Source organism: Corella eumyota, chromosome 1 (assembly GCF_963082875.1).
Source record: "Corella eumyota chromosome 1, kaCorEumy4.1, whole genome shotgun sequence".
NCBI lineage: Eukaryota > Metazoa > Chordata > Ascidiacea > Phlebobranchia > Corellidae > Corella > Corella eumyota.
This window is the reverse complement of record NC_137490.1, coordinates 4,404-25,260: the sequence shown is the minus strand read 5'-3', so window position 1 is coordinate 25,260 and position 20,857 is coordinate 4,404.

The window sequence follows — 20,857 nt, the reverse complement described above, 5'->3', positions numbered from 1 at the left end:
TATCATGACTTTTGATTCTTCGATACAGATTTTTTTATTTTATTTACTTGCATTTTAAACTGCAAAGGTGAATTAGTGTAAGGTCTTACTGAAATACAGTCGGTGTAGTTGCAAAAGGTTTGTTACAAGCATTAGACTCCAGCAAGTTGGTTGGCTTAGAAATAAAAGACCAGGGGTGCTTCAAAAAGTCCGGGTTATTTAAAAGAGATTGGGTTTTATTAAAGCTGTTCATTATGTATATATTAGCCTTGGGTGTTTATGAGAGGCCGGGTTGTTTAAAGTAAGTATGCTATGTTTGTACTAGGTGTATGGTTTACATAAAAATAATTGAGTTATTGATAACAGGTATAAAATGTTAATCAATGGGTTATTTATTAGTAACCCCTGGTTTTTAAAAGAAAACTGGGTGTTTGAGAAAACCATGAAGTGTGTAGGCCGAAGGTATTTATCAAGGGCCATAGCATTATTAATGGGCGTATGGTGGTGTTAGGAGGACTTTAGTGCTTATAAATTACTAAAACAATCGAGGATAAATTAATATTGATTTAAATGCGCTGCCCTTATTCTTCATAGCATGTTTTCAACTGTGATCTTGGCTAAAATAAGAGCAAATAATTAGCCAATCAAAATTCGCGTAGCGTTGATAAGTCGAAAATAGGCGGAGCTTATATTTAACATTTTTAAAGCTCTTTATTATGGTTATATTGTTTGTTTTATTATAAGTAAAATACTGATTTATAGATTAGATAAAGTATTTTAAATTAGTGATATATTTCTAAATGTTTATTAACTGAGGATAAACAAAAACAGACCGTAAATTCGAATATAGTTTGAAGGTGAACACTTTTTCGGTGTTGGAATAGAAAAAAAGTGTTTACTGCATGTGGTTCGTAATTTGAATTGTTTTAATTAAGAGGCCCTGTTTATTTTTAACTAAAAAAAGTTTAAAAAAACATTTAATTCTATTTTTAATCTTATTTCTTGTAGCTTCGTTGTTTTAGAATTGATTGACTTTTTTTCGATTGTCTAAAGAAGCATTTATTGTAAGAAATAATCGAACTTTAGCAATGAAAAAGAGGTTTTTGTTAGACTTTGTTTTATCTATTGTTTGTTTGTGGTTGGTATTCAAACAGTTAAATTGAAAGGACAATACTAAAGTATGGAATGCGGGATAGTGCGAGATCGTATGTAAACGTTAACAAAAATTTGCGAAATGCAGGAAGGGACGGCATTTTTGTACTTTTTTGCAGGAAAAATTTATCTAAGGGGGTATGGGATGATGCGGGATTGACTTTAAAAGTCGAGGGATGATGCAGGATGGACTATAAACTGCAGGGGAATATTAGGCTAAGGGTATAAAAATCTCGTTCATTTCGCATTCAGCGACTGTTTGTTAACGTTTATATTCGGCATCAGTATTTCCTGCTGCCAGCAACTTTCCGCATTTCGTATTTTAGTACTACGCAATTGAAATTAAACTTTTTGAGCTCTATTAGGTCAACGGGTAGTACTAAAATAAATGCAAAAAGGGCAGAATGTACAAAAGAAAATAACGGTGGGTTTATAAAATTTTTGCCTATTATTAGAAAAGCTGTCATTTGTTACGGCCGAGGATTATTTTTTAAACAGTAAGGTTTTCACATTTTAATCGCTGCAGAAAAAGTTTTTATGTATTTATGTACATCTTAAAAAAAAAGTGAATTCATCAAATAATTAAATTCATTTACAACTTTAATTTTTTAATTGTTACTTCAGCAAGAATTAATGAAATCAATGTTTAAGATTAAAACTTGTTTTTACTAAAATTAAAAAAATCCTAGATGAACCCAGAGGGAAAATTAGCATTTTCAGATGGTAATAATTTGTTTTATAGAATTGGAATGATAGAAAGACTAACTGTAATTATTTGAAATAACAATTGTATAAAGTTGTCTGTAAATCTTTGGGATAATTATTGTAAATAGTTCGGAATAAAAGAACTATAAATGTACTTCGGCACTGTGTGGGACAAGTAGCTTACACAATTTTGTATGTTGAGGTAACTTGATCATCATCTTGTTTTCTTTTTCTTATTACAGGTTTGCCATTGCTTAGAACATCATTTAACTTTGGAGTTTTCAGACACTTACCCCTATGAGGTGATAACAGTCAAGTTTTCAACCCCATGTTTTCACACCAATGTTGATGCCCAGGAAAATATTCGTCATGTAATCCTTGAAGAAAAGTGGTGGCATTGGATGAGATTCGAACAAAACTCATTACAATCCATCGTTTCTACCCGGTGAGTTGTGTTTTTCTTAAATCATTTTATTCATGTTTAAGGCCCAATAATGACAACCTTTTAAACTTACAAGCTACTAATGCATGTTAGGCATTTCTACTTTATGTTAAAACTATTATATTTGGAATTAAAAACCCCATAGTGACAACTCCTTTAATATACAATCTACTTATTTGTGTGAAACATTTTTACTTTATCTTAAAACTATTATATTTCATCTTTTGAACCCAATAACGACAACCAGCTTAAACAAGCTATTGTAGCGTGTTAAACATCACTACTTTATGTTTTCAGAATATAATTTTTGTGAATGATATCAACAGCAGCAACAATTCAGCTCGTCACTTAGTACCGCTGATTCACCTTAACCGGACGAGTCATGACTTTGTTTAAAGTTCATTAATTTCTGATTTGCTTGAGCGAAACCTGGCTCGGAAAAATTACTTAAAAACTTTAGTGTTTACCTTACAATATGCTGCACCCGAAGTTGTCAAGTCTACATATTTTTACGGAAACACTGAAAGTGTAGTCAAAAGATATCGTGAGCCTTGTGACGTTTGGAGTTTTAAGGGTGATATTGGTAAGTTAAAAATATATATTTTTATGTGTGAGTTAGTTTATAATTAAACTTAAATTAATGAAAGGTTAAAAACGTTTTAAATCTACACACTGGTTTAATATTCTACTTGATTCTTGTTTATATTTGTTATATAAAAGCATTACTCTTTTAAGAACACTTTCCAATTATCTTCGGTGACGAATGTATGCACCTTGTAGAAGCAGGAATAGAACCCGAAAACATGCTTTTTGACACTGAAAAGCTAAACAAGACTAATTAAGTTATTTTTTGTTAGGTTTATGCAACAATTTTTAACTAACCCTTGAAATGTATTAGGCACCACAAATGGCATGATAATTATACACAGGCTGTAAGTAAAAAACTGGAACAGTTGTGGGAAAGGTCCACCATTGATTATCATAACTGGTGTGATGTAATAAGACCATAAAACTGGGCTTCTTTGCCTCAGCCTTATGTCTGGCCCATGTTGACTTTATTACTATAGTCTCTATAACCCAGTTCATTTTACAGAGTAATTAATTTACCCACTTGTGTTAAACATTCCTTACTTCAGTTAAAATCATTTTAATTTATGTTTAGAGTCGCCTTCTTCATTTATCTTCGGTGACAGATGTTTCCCTTGCACCACAAAGAAACAGTAACAAAAAGAATAGCACATTGTCCAACACCAGAAGCAGTAGTGGGTCAAGTAAGATTGTGACATCATCGGGTGGTATGACCATGTCCCATTTGGTTGAATCTTTTGCCAGACAATCCGGTGACAAGGATGTCGTGTTAAATAATAAACTTGTGACTCTATCAAGTTTTTGTAAATTAAGGGAGTCTAATGATTTTCAATCTTCTTCTCTCATTGAGTCAAAGTGCGTGATTTTAAGGTGCATAGCTTTGATTTTAGAGAAAAGTATGGAAATTGATTATCTCAGGTAATTTTTCAAATACTTTTCAATTCAAATAATGGTATCTACAGTTTTTAAGTTGTATGTTATATTGATGTGCCTGTAATTGTTTTTATGATTGAAATTGGTTGTGATCTTTTATTCTCGATCAAATCACAACCTGATTGCGTAATCAGAAAAATAACTGTACAGCACTATCTCACATCTCATATTTTATAAAAATTTGTTAACTAGAAAAATTTATTAAAATAAGCCATAAAATTAGTCTGGGGATGGGCAACCATTGATTATTACCACTTGTTTGGTTTATTATTACTGGAACACTATCCTTACGTCTGGGGTTCTTTGCCTCTGCCCTATGTCTGGCCCAAAATGGATTTTTAAAAACTATTTTTACTAAAACCCAGTCAGTTTTACCAAATAAATAATTTAATTTTTGTAAGGTTTGTACCCATATGTTATTAATAACAGTTAATCTCAAAAGTCAGCAAAAACATGCAGAACAGTCAACCAGTGGTGGTTGCTGGTTTGGTTGCACGAAACGATTTTTCTGTGATTAGCTAATTTTAAAATGTATTTGATCTGTTATAACAGGGTCACCATTAGTCGTATAATAACAAATAGTTAAAGAATATTAAACCACGGTTTGGGTTTTGTTGAAAAATGTACTACATTTTTTTGTTTTTATTCATTTTAACTTTTCGTAAACTACAATCTAAAGTCAGAACTTCAACTAACATAAAAATTGGTTGTAAAGTAAAAAAGGGAAGTGACGTAAGATAGTAATAAACAAGAAAGCACTGTACATTACAGTACATGCTAGCTGGAATGCGTTTATGCGAATTAAAATTAAAACCAGAAATATATAAGCAAAGAAGAACCAAATATGCATTTGTTGTAAAACTATCTGTACATTTACTATTTTTTACATTAAGCATTTTTGTTTTACTTTTTTGTGTAAAGAAATTAATTAAATTTTTGAAATTTGTAGAATTTTGTGACGAGGTGCTTGTAGTTGTCAGTGAAACAGGATTTATTCTAGCACCACAATTAACAAAATTGCAAAATGGAGTTAGATTAATGCCAATTTTTGGTGGTTAGTTTAACATACCTACATGTTAAAAATATTTTTAGGTAGTTATTTAACTTAAAAGCATAAAATAATTTATATTAGTCATTTAATTTTGATGTAAATTATGCCTACAAATGCTTTACAGTAACAAATGAAATTTAAAGTCTAATTTATTAGTTTATTGTTGATAAAGTAAGTAATAGCCCTGGTTATTCTAGCAATTTTTTCTTTATTTTAACAGGCTAAAACAAAAACTAAATCTACCAGCCAGACTGCCATCATACTACAAGCCTGCTAGCCAGACTGTTATTATACTACAAAGTAACATGGTTAATTGGCTAAATGAGCAAGAATGTATCTATGCAGTTTATAGAAACAAACCGGGGGTGTATTGTTGGTTCAACTACCTAGATGGGTTTAGTTTAAATACGTAAACAAACAAAAAACTAATAAAATTATATGTAGCTTTTTTTTAATTCTAATTCTTTAAAGGATATATATATTCCATTTAAACAACAATTTTCTTTTTTGTAGATAATCTTTGATATACAATTACAAGGCAAACCTGCCAAGTATGTGGTTCTAATCACCCCAATATGCTCGATTATTGGCTGCAAAACATGCACCTGATGCATTGTGGAATCTGAGATAATATTAACATGGGGCCATGGTGTAACATGGCTTATTTTAACTGAGGTAAGTAAAGTTTATAAAATAGGATTAAAATTGTCGCCCTAAAGTAAAAAGAAATGGTAAAACCAAATTAATTTGTTGAAAGCATTTAAAACTTATTGTCTTAAACCTACAAGCTATTAATCTGTGTTAAACATTTCTAATTTTAGTTAAAATCATTTTAATTCATGTTAAGGTCATTTAATAAAACCCCTTAATCATACAAGCTACTAATTTTTGTGTCTGACTTTTTCTTTTAGTACGCCATGTTGCATGGGCAATCCTCGGACATTGGGTCAGGGTATGGGATTAATAAGAGTTAGGGATGGGCCAATCGAATCCGAGTCCGAGTACTCGGCCCGAGTATTAAGCATATTTTAATACTCGTGCTCGTCGAGCATTTTTTAGTACTCGGACGTCGAGTAATAATTTGTCATTTAAGATCGTTTACGATTTACTAAACATAAAAAAACACGAGGTTTGCCTTTTTCTAATAATTTATAATCTACTCTCAATTATATTACGTTATTTAAGCAACAATTGCGCAACTAATACACTTTTTTTACTAAATTTTACGCCTAATAAATTTGAGACTTAAACATTTTCGTTTGGACTTAAAATGATATTGCTATCAGCGGTAAGTAGTTTTGCCAACGTTAAACCTTTTATAATCTATAAATACGTGTTTTTTGGCAAATTTTGCAGTTTTAAAATTATGCGGGAAAGATTCTCGTGAACATTTATATACGTTTAAATGACGTCATAACCGAGTACTCCGACTAGGCCGAGTATCGCGACAAAATACTCGGCTCGTCGAATCCGAGTAATTTGGATTTCAGCCCATCCCTAATAAGAGTCATGGCTTTGATTTAGAAGGACTGAAACAAGTTGCCTGCATGGGTCAGTGGTTTTTATATTAAGTAAAGAACAAAGTTAAAGACAGGATTTATTCACTAGATATAAGTAAGTTTTACTTATAATATTACTTTAGAAACCTGTTTATAATAGTTTAACTTTTAAACAGGAATTGCTATATAAACTTATCCGGTTTTTATTAGGCTTTTTGTACCCACTTTTAGAAGTTATAGGTGCTCACTGGGGGTACATTGACCCCCCCCCCCCCCCCCCCCGGGTGTATGTCAGTATAATTTGTGGTTATTTAATACAGAATTATTACTTTACATTATGATAAACACTTCAAGGGAAATCCCCAAAGTGAATCCCCTTATATTGTTGTCTAACCAAAAATTCTTTCATTCAATATTTGATTAAAATATATTTTTGTTTTGGTGTTTTTGTCTGTTGGTTTTTATGTTGTTTTTACAATGAGGTAAATTATTTAGTGGAAACTTTTTTGAATACTGAGCTTGTTGTCATTATTAAAACATATTTAATGTCTATTTTATATTGAAAATTTTGTTATCAAATTTACAAAAATGTTTTTGTCATCAAATAACAGTTGATTTGTATTTTTCAAGACAATTTGTTGTTTATGTTTTAGTTTGTACTTAGCTTTGGCATTTTTATCTAAGTGGATCTTATTTTTGTTCTACTTTAACCTTGCTTTCTAACATTTTGTGGCTAAAGTGTTGTAATTGTTTAATCTTGTTGTTACAGAGCCCTGATGATCGCTTAACTGTGACTGAACCAACCAATAAGATTTGACCATTCCAAAATACGGAGTCTATTATTGCAGTATGGCTTAACAACTCCGGTTGTAAGTTAAGACCAAACGATGATCTGTGATGTCAAGATGAGGCGACAACTTAGCCTAATGTCAACTCTGGGGCATGTCAACTATGACAAGGTTTAAGTCTGCCAACCAACTAGGGGTTCTAATGTTGATTCTTAAGGAGAGTGGCACTGAGTCAAGAATTATGTATCCTTTGACATCATCTACCACTCAGCTTACCTGTTTGTTTAATGGTATGTCTTTTTGTTATATTGTAGGTTTAATGCATGTTGTTTATAATAAAGTTTTTAATAAGACTTTAAGGATATTTTGTATTAGCACAAAACCTGTTTACATGAACGCTTAAACTGTGTTTCAAAGCAGGTTTGGATTCGGTTCTCTTTTTTTTATTATGTGAAAAAAAGGGTATTCATGTGGAGAATAAGTGTCGAAAAAGCTTTTTTAGAAAATTCAAGAATTTAGGGTTGTAACCTTGATGTGTTTTCATCCTTACCTGGTAAACAATTAATTAAATTAAATGATAGATTTTATAACAAGTTAAGTATGTAAGGTTGTATAAAGAGTCTGTAGTAAATAGTCGATCGCTGTCCCAACAGTTGGTTTTTTAATTGTTGAATTTGGGCTCGAACAGCAATCAATATTTTCCAATACCATTTTACCTGCTTACCACAAGCAGTAGTTATATGAACTTAACAAACCTATAAATAGACTTAAATACACAAATATATAATCTTATATTTGTATCATCCACCAAGCTCAATAATTTGTAGTAATTTACCAACTATAAAAAGATCAATAGGGTTGAATATTTGTTCTTTGATATCACTTTACTGATTATTAATCAACGTGTCTGATTGTTTTTAAAATTGTGTTTAATTTGTTTAAAGGAATATGTAGCGGTTGGCACTGCAGATTAATTTCTTACTGTTTACTCTGCTAAAAGAAAAACCTAATTTTCACCCTGGTTCTAATGCTATATGGTCAAAATATTACAGAAAACATATCAATCTAAGTGATTATTTGTACTGAATTGGTAAGCAAAAGTGGGGTCTAAATGCTCTCGTAAAATGAACAAATTAGTTAAATTAAACTTTTTTTTTAATGTTTCGTATGACGATAATTTAAAGCATCTAATAATGTAAATTTGTTTGTCAGTGTCGTATTTATTTATATTTTGTGTGGTTGAATCAATTGAAATCTTTGCTTATATTTATTGTTACAATTTTTATCATGACTTTTGATTCTTCGATACAGATTTTTTAAATTTATTTACTTGCATTTTAAACTGCAAAGGTGACTTAGTGTAAGGTTTTACTGAAATACAGTCGGTGTAGTTGCAAAAGGTTTGTTACAAGCATAAGACTCTAACAAGTTGGTTGGCTTAGAAATAAAAGACCAGGGGTGCTTCAAAAGGTTCAGGTTATTTAAAAGAGATTGGGTTTTATTAAAGCTGTTCATTATGTATATATAAGCATTAGGTGTTTATGAGGGACCGGGTTGTTTAAAGTTTGTACTGGGTGTATGGTTTACATAAAAATAATGGAGTTGTTAATAACAGATGTAAAATGCTAATCAAATGGTTATTTATTAGTAACTCCTGCTTTTCAAAAAAATACTGGGTGTTTGAGAAAACCATGAACTTTGTAGGCCGAAGGTATTCATCAAGGGCCATAGCATTATTAATGGGCGTATGGTGGTGACAAGGGCCTTTAGTGCTTATAAACTACTGAAACAATCTCTGATCTTGGCTAAAATAAGAGCAAATAATTAGCCAATCAAAATTCGCGTAGCGGTGATAAGTCGGAAATAGGCGGAGCTTATATTTAACATTATTAAAGGTCTTTATTATGGCTATTCTGCTTGTTTTAACATGAGTAAAATATTTATTCATAGATCAGGTAAAGTAGTTTTAATTAATGCTATATTTCTAAATATATATTAACTGAGGATAAACTAAAACGGACCGTAAATTTGAAAATATTTTGAAGGTGAACACTTTTTCGGTGTTGAACTAGAAAAAAGTGTTTACTGCAAGTAGTAACATTATTAAAGCTCTTTATTATGTTTTTTTTTTATTTAGTTTTTTCGCGCATTGATAAAATTAAATAATAAATACGATATACAATTAATATTACAACAATGCGACGGAAAAAAATGACAAAATCAATTTAATGATTTAAAACATGCCAAAAGTATTAATGTTTACATGAAGATTTTAATTATTTTATGGCATGGTCACCAAACCCATGGTTATATTGTTTGTTTTATTATAAGTAAAATATTTATTTATAGATTAGGTAAAGTAGTTTAAATTAGTGATATATTTCTAAGAATTTATTAACTGAGAATAAATGAAACATACCGTAAATTCGAAAATAGTTTGAAGGTGAACACTTTTTCGGTGTTAAACTAGAAAAAAAGTGTTTACTGCTCGTAGTAACATTATTAAAGCTCTTTATTATGGTTATATTGTTTGTTTTATTATAAGTAAAATATTTATTTATAGATTAGGTATAGTAGTTTAAATAAGTGATATATTTCTAAGAATTTATTAACTGAGGATAAACAAAACATACCGTAAATTCGAAAATAGTTTAAAGGTGGACACTTTTTCTGTGTTGGAATAGAAAAAGTGTTAACTGCATCTGGCTGTCTGGTTCGTAATTTGAATTGTTTTGATTAAGAGGCCATGTTTTTTTAACTAAAAAAGTTTAAAAAACTGTTTAATCCTATTTTTAACCTTATTTTTTGTAGCATCGTTGTTTTAGAATTAATTTACTTCTTTTCAATTGTTTAAAGAAGCATTTATTGTAAGATATAATCGAACTTAAGCAATGAAAAGAAGGTTTTGTTAGACTTCGTTATATTTATTTACATTGTTTGTTTGTGGTTGGTATTCGAACAGTTGAATTAAAATTTTGGAGCTTTATTAGCGTCGTCCGCCTGTTTAACGAGTAGTACTAAGATGAATGCAGAAAGGGCGAAATGTACAAAAGAAGATTAGGGTGAGGTTATAAAAATTTTGCTTATTTTGCATTTTATAAACTTGGCGAACGACGCTAATAGAGCTCCCAGGATTGCATTCCAAATTAACGATTGTAAAATTTTAGTTAGCTGGCTATGCCTATTAATTAGCAGATTGTGCTTTTTTGTGTTTAAACGACAGCAAGTTGGACTGACAGCGGCTTAAAATATTTGCTTTATTTTGTTTGTTATTTCCTTTAGCAACAAAAATATTTTGTCAGATGGTATTATTAGAAAAGCTGTCATTTGTTTCGGCCGAGGTTTATTTTTTAAACACTAAGGTTTTCATATTTTAATCACTGCAGAAAAAGTTTTCCTTTATTTACGTACAATTTAAATAAAAGGTAAATTTATCGACTTATTTAAATTTAATTAAAACTTTGATTTTTCAGTTGTTTTTTTATTTTAACGTACTTTAGCAAGAATTAATGAAGTTAATGTTAAGATTTAATTATAATGAACTAAAATCTCAAAAATCAGATCAGATAAACCCAGAGGAAGGGAAATCGGCATTTTCAGACGGTAATAATTTGCTTTATAGAATTGAAACGATAAAAAGACTGAAAGTTATATACTGTAATTATTTGAAAAAACATATGTATAGTAAGGAATAATGCACAAACAACTATAAATGTACTTCGGCACTGTGTGGGACAAGTAGCTTACACAATTTTGTATGTTGAGGTAACTTCGTTATCATCTTGTTTTCTTTTTATTACAGGTTTGCCATTGCTTAGAACATTATTTAACTTTGGAGTTTTTAGACACTTACCCCTATGAGGCGATAACAGTCAAGTTTTCAACCCCATGTTTTCACACCAATGTTGATGCCCAGGAAGATATTTGTCTTGTAATTCTTAAAGAAAAGTGGCGGCATTGTATGAGGTTCGAACAAAACTCATTACAATCCATCCGTTCTACCCGGTGAGTTGTGTTGTTCTTAAACCATTATATTCATGTTCAAGGCCCAATAATGGCAACCTTTTAAACGTACAAGCTACTAATACATGTTAAGCATTTCTACCTTATCTTAAAACCATTTTATTTGGGGTTAAGAACCCAATAGTGACAACCCCTAATATACAATTTACTTATTTATGTTAAACATTTTTACTTTATCTTAAAACTATTATATAATATCTTTAGAACCCAATAATGACAACCAGCTTAAACAAGCTATTCTTGCGTGTTAAACATCACTACTTTATGTTTTCAGAATATAATTTTTGTGGATGATATCAACAACAGCAACAATTCAGCTCGTCACTTAGTACCGCTGAGTCACCTTAACTAGACAAGTTGTGACTTTGTTTAATATTCATTAATTTCTAATTTGCTTGGCTTGGAAAAGTTGCGTAAAACTTTTGTGTTTACTTTACAACATGCTGACCCGAAGTTGTCAAGTCTTTATATTTTTACGGGAATACTGAAGGTGCAGTCAAAAGATATGGCGAGCCTTGTGACATTTGGAGTTTTAAGGGTGATATTGGTAAGTTTGTAAAAATATATATTTTTATGTGTAAGTTAGTTTATAATTAAACTCAAATTAATGTAAGGTGTTTTAAAGCTACACACTGGTTTAAAATTCTACTTAATTCTTGTTTGTATTTGTTATATAAAAGCATTTCCATTTTAAACTGTTTCCAATTATCTTCAGTGACGAATGTATGCACCTTGTAGAAGCAGAAATAGAACTCAAAAACATGCTTTCTGACACTGAAAAGCTAATCAAGACTAGGTAATTAGTTATTTTTTTGTTAGGTTTTTGCAACAATTTTAACTAGCCCTTAAAATGTATTAGGCATCACAAATGGCATGATAATTAAACACAGCCTGTAAGGAAAAAATTGGAATAGTTGTGGGGAAGGCGACCATTGATTATCATAACTTGTGTGATGTAATAATACCTTAAAACTGGGCTTCTTTGCCTCAGCCTTATGTCTGGCCTGTGTTGACTTTATTACTATTGTCTCTAAAATCCAGTCTATTTTACAGAATATTTAATTTACTGACTTGTGTTAAATATTCCTTACTTCAGTTAAAATCATTTTAATTTATGTTTAGAGTCGCCTTATTCATTTTTCTTCGGTGACAAATGTTTTTCTTGCATCACAAAGAAACAAGAACAGAGCTAAAAAGCATAGCACATTATCCAACACCAGAAGCAGTAGTGGGTCAAGTGAAATTGTGACATCAGGTGAAATGACTCAATCCCATTTCGTCGAATCTGTTGCTAAGCAACCCAGAGCCATGGTCATCATGTTAAACAATAAACTTGTGACTCTATCAGGTTTTCTACATTAAGGGAGTCTAATGATTGTTAATCTTCCTACTCCGTTGAGTCAGAGTGTGGGATTGACAGGGTCATGGCTTTGATTTAGAGAAAGGTGTGAAAATTAATAATCTCGGGTAATATTTTTAATATTTTGCAACTTTTTTATGTTTTGGTGTCTTTTAATTTCATTGTAGTGGTGTGTAGTATTTCAACTAGCCAACTGTTCAATATTTTCTCCAATTTTAAATTTATTTAAATTTAAAACATGATCAATTTGCATAAATGCTATCATAAGTAAATATAAAAAAATGTTGATGTCATATTAGTGTAAACACATTGATTAAGCTAAGAGCTGTTTTTTCTTGTAATATTTATATTTTGGAGAACTATCAATAAAAAAAACTGAAAGTTATATAGTGTAATTATTTGAAATAACAATTATATAAAGTTATCTGTAAATATTTGGGATAATTATTGTATATAGTAAGGAATAATGCACAACCAACTATAAATGTACTTCGGCACTGTGTGGGACAAGTAGCTTACACAATTTTGTATATTGAGGTAACATGATCATCATCTTGTTTTCTTTTTCTTATTACAGGTTTGCCATTGCTTAGAACATCATTTAACTTTGGAGTTTTCAGACACTTACCCCTATGAGGTGATAACAGTCAAGTTTTCAACCCCATGTTTTCACACCAATGTTGATGCCCAGGAAAATATTTATCTTGTAATTCTTAAAGAAAAGTGGCGACATTGTACAAGGTTCAAACAATAGTCTTTACAATCCATCCTTTCTACCCGGTGAGTTGTGTTTTTTTTTAAACCGTTTTTATTCATGTTCATTGCTCATTAATGACGACCTCTTAAATGTACAAGCTACTAATGCATGTTAGGCATTTCTACTTTATGTTAAAACCATTTTACCAATAATGACAATTCCTTAAAGAACCCAATAATGACAATTCCTTAAACTAGCTACTAATGCATGTTAAGCATTTCTTCCTTATCTTAAACTATTTTATTTGGGGTTAAAAACTCAATAGTGGCAACGCCCTTAATATACAATCTACTTATTTATGTTAAACATTTTTACTTTATCTTAAAACTATTATATTTCATCTTTAGAACCCAATATTGACAACCAGCTTAAACAAGCTATTCTAGCGTGTTAAACATCACTACTTTATGTTTTCAGAATATAATTTTTGTGGATGATATCAACAACAGCAACAATTCAGCTCGTCACTTAATACCGCTGACTCACCAAACTAGACGAGTTGTGACTTTGTTTAAAATTCATTAATTTTTGATTTGCTTGAGTGAACCCGAAGTTGTCAAGTCTACATATTTTTATGAAAACACTGAAGGTGTAGTCAAAAGATATCGCGAGCTTTTTGACGTTTGGAGTTTTAAGGGTGATATTGGTAAGTTTGTAAAAATATATATTTTTATGCGTAAGTTAGTTTATAATTAAACTTAAATTAATGGAAGGTGTTTTAAATCTACACACTGGTTTAAAATTTTACTTAATTCTTGTTTATATTTGTTATATAAAAGCTTTCCATTTTAAGAACAGTTTCCGATTATCTTTGGTGACGAATGTATGCTCCTTGTAGAAGCAGGAATAGAACTCGAAAACACGCTTGGTTATTAAAATTTGCGACGTAGAATAACAAATAAATACCAAGATCGCGGTATTTCATGACGCATTATTCATTAGGTTTGTTTATAGTTTTTGTCTGCTTATAGTAGCTCTAATAAGGGCGGCTTTTTTGTTTTGTTTTTATATTTAATTTTATTAATAGGAATCTTACTATTAAAGCTTTATCTTACTATTAAAACACTAATTTCTTTATGGCGAATATGTTTACGTTTACAACCTTAAATTTGGTGAACGTTTTTAATTTCGGTTAAAATTACTAAATTCAATGAGCGCTCTCATTTTAATTTCATAACCACCCCTTATACGCTTTAATAAGCGATTTGGATAACTGCAAGTAATAGTTTTAGGATATTATTGTTTTTTAGTTAGTTTTTGTCCTAATTTTAATAAAAATTCGAGTTTATTTGCGCTACAAAAGGGCGAATAAAGTGATTTAAATCGGGCAGTCCATAAAGTGCTTTAAAATATAGCCATTGCCGACTTAATAAAGTTGTGGTTTAAATTAAGTGAAATTTATGCTTCGGTTAACTTCACGACGTAATTTAATAATTAAATTAATACAACTTATAAATAAGCAATGGTTTTATGACATTATTATTCTTTGGTTTGTGTTTGTGCTAATTTCAATTAAAGTTTGGGTTACTTTTTGCCTGAAAGTGCGAATTAAATTGATTTACAATCGGGCAGTTCTTGTTAGTTATAATTAAGAACGGCCATTTGCATTTTCCTTTTTTGTATGGCCAAGTTAAACTTCCCTTCTATATAGCGGTCGAAAATAATAAAGAATTTATGTTTCAGTCAAGTGTACGTCGCAATTTAATGATTAAATCAATACAACTTATAAACAAGCAATGGTTTTATGACATTATCATATTTTGGTTTGTGTTTGCGCATATTTGAATAAAAATTCGGGTTAATTATTGCTTAAAATTACGAATTTATTTGATTAAAAGTCTATATAATGGAAAAGCGCCGTTTTGGATTTGCCTTCGTTCCGCACAAGTTGTTTTTGCTCTCTCGTTTTATACATCTCTCATAATATGCGGACGATTTAAATTGACCTTCGTAATCGATTTCTCTCTTTCTTTCTCTTTTCGCATGCGTTATAGGCGGGAGTGAGGTGGCGTGATTGCTCGCTTTGTCTTTCTTTTATTCTCTTTTACGGCACGAACTGTAGAAGGTTTTTATCTAATTAAATTCGGCAGAAAGCTCACGTGAGCTGTTTAATGGCGGATTTGTTCATTTTTTGGACAAGTCCGACAAGAAAGTAGCTTTTTTAAGATAAGTTGATTTTTTGGCGTTATTTCAAGTTATTTTAACTTATATTTAATAATTTTAAGCTAATTTTAAGCAGTGATCGCAGTGTTAAATAAATGTAGTGGTTAACTAAAGTGTTTTAGTATATTAAATGTTTAAATATAGTTAGTGTTTGTTAGTTTTCAAACGTTATTTTGTTAAATTTATTGATTTTTAACTTAAAACTAATGCTTAATTAAATGTTAGCTTCAGTCAATTAATTAGTGTTGTTTTTATTAAGAGTTTGAGGAAATTTTGTGGAAGAAATTCCGGAAAGCCGTAGAAAATATCAAGGTACGTTAAATTTGATTACTATTTATTCTAATAAAGTTTATACTGTTCATAGTAACAGTTTGTGTAAATAAAATGGCTCAAAAATTATAAAAATAGATAGCTATATTGTTTCGTAGTTGTTACATTTGTATTTTTGGATTTATGGCTCGACAGTTGATGTTAAAAGTGTCAAAAAATAAAATTTAATATTTTTACGCTTTTTTTATGTTTACGAGGTGTTTATCTGTTGGGAAAGAGGTAAACGGAAGCAGTGATTTGCGGATGAATACTACGATTGAGACGTTGGCGTATTTTTGGCGCGGGTGATGGTCGAGAACGGGTGAAGTAAGAAAAATTGGACGAATTGGGTCTTTTCCGCCTAACCAAAGCGGGAGTAGTTTCCTACGAAACCGAAGTCGGTCGTTTCGCCGCCGGCGCTTGGCTTCCGGCGTTTTGTCTTCGTGCGACTGGTGTCGTTGCGCCCACGTGCAGGCGCAAAAAATGCGTAATACCGCGAAGCAAATTTATACTTGTTATTTATTTATTTTTTTTGTGTTGTGTCGCATATAATATAACATTGTTGTCGGTGGGTAGGTGGACTACCCGCCATTGCGTGTTAAGTGAATCAAACTCAACGGGACCATTGGTATTAGTCCTCAAAGTGGCCTGGCATTAAGCCGTCAATAAACGGGTTAGTTGTTTTCAAAGTGGCCTGGCCTTAAGCCGTCAAACAGGGGCCAACTTGCCTTTAAAGGGTCGTGGCCTTAAGTGGTCAATAAAAGGGTTAGTTGTCTTCAAAGTGGCTTGGCCTTAAGCCGTCAATCCGGGGGTAACTTGCCTTTAAAGGGGTGTGGCCTTAAGTTAAGCCGTCAATTAATGGGTTAGTTGTCTTTAAAGTGGCCTGGCCTTAAGCCGTCAATAAGTGGGTAACTTGCATTCAAAATGGCGTGGCTTTAAGCCGTCAATTAATGGGTTAGTTATCTTTAAAGCGGCCTGGCCTTAAGCCGTCAATTAATAGGTTAGTTGTATTTAAAGTGGCCTGGCTGTAAGCCATCAATTAACCGGTTAGTTTTCATCGAATTGGCCTGGCTTTAAGCCATCAATTAACGGGTTAGTTTTTTTTGAATTGGCATGCCCTTAAGCCGTCAATCACTGGGTAACTTGTCGGTTAAGTAGCCTGGCCGTAAGCCATCAATCGGTGGGATAACTTGTCATTAAAAGGGCGTGTAGGAAACTTGTCTTTAAAGTAGGGTGGCCTTGAGCTGTGTATAAGTAGTTAACTTGGTCTTAAAGAAGCGTGTCAATTAGGGCTTCGGGGTAAGAGGCGAGTCGGCTAGGGCTTAGGGGTCAGGGTTAGGGTCAGGGTACATTCGAAAATCGCCAGGGTTAGGGTTAGGGTTAGGGTCAGGGTCAGGGTCAGGGTCAGGGTCAGGGTCAGGGTCAGGGTCAGGGTCAGGGTCAGGGTCAGGGTCAGGGTCAGGGTCAGGGTCAGGGTCAGGGTCAGGGTCAGGGTCAGGGTCAGGGTCAGGGTCAGGGTCAGGGTCAGGGTCAGGGTCAGGGTCAGGGTCAGGGTCAGGGTCAGGGTCAGGGTCAGGGTCAGGGTCAGGGTCAGGGTCAGGGTCAGGGTCAGGGTCAGGGTCAGGGTCAGGGTCAGGGTCAGGGTCAGGGTCAGGGTCAGGGTCAGGGTCAGGGTCAGGGTCAGGGTCAGGGTCAGGGTCAGGGTCAGGGTCAGGGTCAGGGTCAGGGTCAGGGTCAGGGTCAGGGTCAGGGTCAGGGTCAGGGTCAGGGTCAGGGTCAGGGTCAGGGTCAGGGTCAGGGTCAGGGTCAGGGTCAGGGTCAGGGTCAGGGTCAGGGTCAGGGTCAGGGTCAGGGTCAGGGTCAGGGTCAGGGTCAGGGTCAGGGTCAGGGTCAGGGTCAGGGTCAGGGTCAGGGTCAGGGTCAGGGTCAGGGTCAGGGTCAGGGTCAGGGTCAGGGTCAGGGTCAGGGTCAGGGTCAGGGTCAGGGTCAGGGTCAGGGTCAGGGTCAGGGTCAGGGTCAGGGTCAGGGTCAGGGTCAGGGTCAGGGTCAGGGTCAGGGTCAGGGTCAGGGTCAGGGTCAGGGTCAGGGTCAGGGTCAGGGTCAGGGTCAGGGTCAGGGTCAGGGTCAGGGTCAGGGTCAGGGTCAGGGTCAGGGTCAGGGTCAGGGTCAGGGTCAGGGTCAGGGTCAGGGTCAGGGTCAGGGTCAGGGTCAGGGTCAGGGTCAGGGTCAGGGTCAGGGTCAGGGTCAGGGTCAGGGTCAGGGTCAGGGTCAGGGTCAGGGTCAGGGTCAGGGTCAGGGTCAGGGTCAGGGTCAGGGTCAGGGTCAGGGTCAGGGTCAGGGTCAGGGTCAGGGTCAGGGTCAGGGTCAGGGTCAGGGTCAGGGTCAGGGTCAGGGTCAGGGTCAGGGTCAGGGTCAGGGTCAGGGTCAGGGTCAGGGTCAGGGTCAGGGTCAGGGTCAGGGTCAGGGTCAGGGTCAGGGTCAGGGTCAGGGTCAGGGTCAGGGTCAGGGTCAGGGTCAGGGTCAGGGTCAGGGTCAGGGTCAGGGTCAGGGTCAGGGTCAGGGTCAGGGTCAGGGTCAGGGTCAGGGTCAGGGTCAGGGTCAGGGTCAGGGTCAGGGTCAGGGTCAGGGTCAGGGTCAGGGTCAGGGTCAGGGTCAGGGTCAGGGTCAGGGTCAGGGTCAGGGTCAGGGTCAGGGTCAGGGTCAGGGTCAGGGTCAGGGTCAGGGTCAGGGTCAGGGTCAGGGTCAGGGTCAGGGTCAGGGTCAGGGTCAGGGTCAGGGTCAGGGTCAGGGTCAGGGTCAGGGTCAGGGTCAGGGTCAGGGTCAGGGTCAGGGTCAGGGTCAGGGTCAGGGTCAGGGTCAGGGTCAGGGTCAGGGTCAGGGTCAGGGTCAGGGTCAGGGTCAGGGTCAGGGTCAGGGTCAGGGTCAGGGTCAGGGTCAGGGTCAGGGTCAGGGTCAGGGTCAGGGTCAGGGTCAGGGTCAGGGTCAGGGTCAGGGTCAGGGTCAGGGTCAGGGTCAGGGTCAGGGTCAGGGTCAGGGTCAGGGTCAGGGTCAGGGTCAGGGTCAGGGTCAGGGTCAGGGTCAGGGTCAGGGTCAGGGTCAGGGTCAGGGTCAGGGTCAGGGTCAGGGTCAGGGTCAGGGTCAGGGTCAGGGTCAGGGTCAGGGTCAGGGTCAGGGTCAGGGTCAGGGTCAGGGTCAGGGTCAGGGTCAGGGTCAGGGTCAGGGTCAGGGTCAGGGTCAGGGTCAGGGTCAGGGTCAGGGTCAGGGTCAGGGTCAGGGTCAGGGTCAGGGTCAGGGTCAGGGTCAGGGTCAGGGTCAGGGTCAGGGTCAGGGTCAGGGTCAGGGTCAGGGTCAGGGTCAGGGTCAGGGTCAGGGTCAGGGTCAGGGTCAGGGTCAGGGTCAGGGTCAGGGTCAGGGTCAGGGTCAGGGTCAGGGTCAGGGTCAGGGTCAGGGTCAGGGTCAGGGTCAGGGTCAGGGTCAGGGTCAGGGTCAGGGTCAGGGTCAGGGTCAGGGTCAGGGTCAGGGTCAGGGTCAGGGTCAGGGTCAGGGTCAGGGTCAGGGTCAGGGTCAGGGTCAGGGTCAGGGTCAGGGTCAGGGTCAGGGTCAGGGTCAGGGTCAGGGTCAGGGTCAGGGTCAGGGTCAGGGTCAGGGTCAGGGTCAGGGTCAGGGTCAGGGTCAGGGTCAGGGTCAGGGTCAGGGTCAGGGTCAGGGTCAGGGTCAGGGTCAGGGTCAGGGTCAGGGTCAGGGTCAGGGTCAGGGTCAGGGTCAGGGTCAGGGTCAGGGTCAGGGTCAGGGTCAGGGTCAGGGTCAGGGTCAGGGTCAGGGTCAGGGTCAGGGTCAGGGTCAGGGTCAGGGTCAGGGTCAGGGTCAGGGTCAGGGTCAGGGTCAGGGTCAGGGTCAGGGTCAGGGTCAGGGTCAGGGTCAGGGTCAGGGTCAGGGTCAGGGTCAGGGTCAGGGTCAGGGTCAGGGTCAGGGTCAGGGTCAGGGTCAGGGTCAGGGTCAGGGTCAGGGTCAGGGTCAGGGTCAGGGTCAGGGTCAGGGTCAGGGTCAGGGTCAGGGTCAGGGTCAGGGTCAGGGTCAGGGTCAGGGTCAGGGTCAGGGTCAGGGTCAGGGTCAGGGTCAGGGTCAGGGTCAGGGTCAGGGTCAGGGTCAGGGTCAGGGTCAGGGTCAGGGTCAGGGTCAGGGTCAGGGTCAGGGTCAGGGTCAGGGTCAGGGTCAGGGTCAGGGTCAGGGTCAGGGTCAGGGTCAGGGTCAGGGTCAGGGTCAGGGTCAGGGTCAGGGTCAGGGTCAGGGTCAGGGTCAGGGTCAGGGTCAGGGTCAGGGTCAGGGTCAGGGTCAGGGTCAGGGTCAGGGTCAGGGTCAGGGTCAGGGTCAGGGTCAGGGTCAGGGTCAGGGTCAGGGTCAGGGTCAGGGTCAGGGTCAGGGTCAGGGTCAGGGTCAGGGTCAGGGTCAGGGTCAGGGTCAGGGTCAGGGTCAGGGTCAGGGTCAGGGTCAGGGTCAGGGTCAGGGTCAGGGTCAGGGTCAGGGTCAGGGTCAGGGTCAGGGTCAGGGTCAGGGTCAGGGTCAGGGTCAGGGTCAGGGTCAGGGTCAGGGTCAGGGTCAGGGTCAGGGTCAGGGTCAGGGTCAGGGTCAGGGTCAGGGTCAGGGTCAGGGTCAGGGTCAGGGTCAGGGTCAGGGTCAGGGTCAGGGTCAGGGTCAGGGTCAGGGTCAGGGTCAGGGTCAGGGTCAGGGTCAGGGTCAGGGTCAGGGTCAGGGTCAGGGTCAGGGTCAGGGTCAGGGTCAGGGTCAGGGTCAGGGTCAGGGTCAGGGTCAGGGTCAGGGTCAGGGTCAGGGTCAGGGTCAGGGTCAGGGTCAGGGTCAGGGTCAGGGTCAGGGTCAGGGTCAGGGTCAGGGTCAGGGTCAGGGTCAGGGTCAGGGTCAGGGTCAGGGTCAGGGTCAGGGTCAGGGTCAGGGTCAGGGTCAGGGTCAGGGTCAGGGTCAGGGTCAGGGTCAGGGTCAGGGTCAGGGTCAGGGTCAGGGTCAGGGTCAGGGTCAGGGTCAGGGTCAGGGTCAGGGTCAGGGTCAGGGTCAGGGTCAGGGTCAGGGTCAGGGTCAGGGTCAGGGTCAGGGTC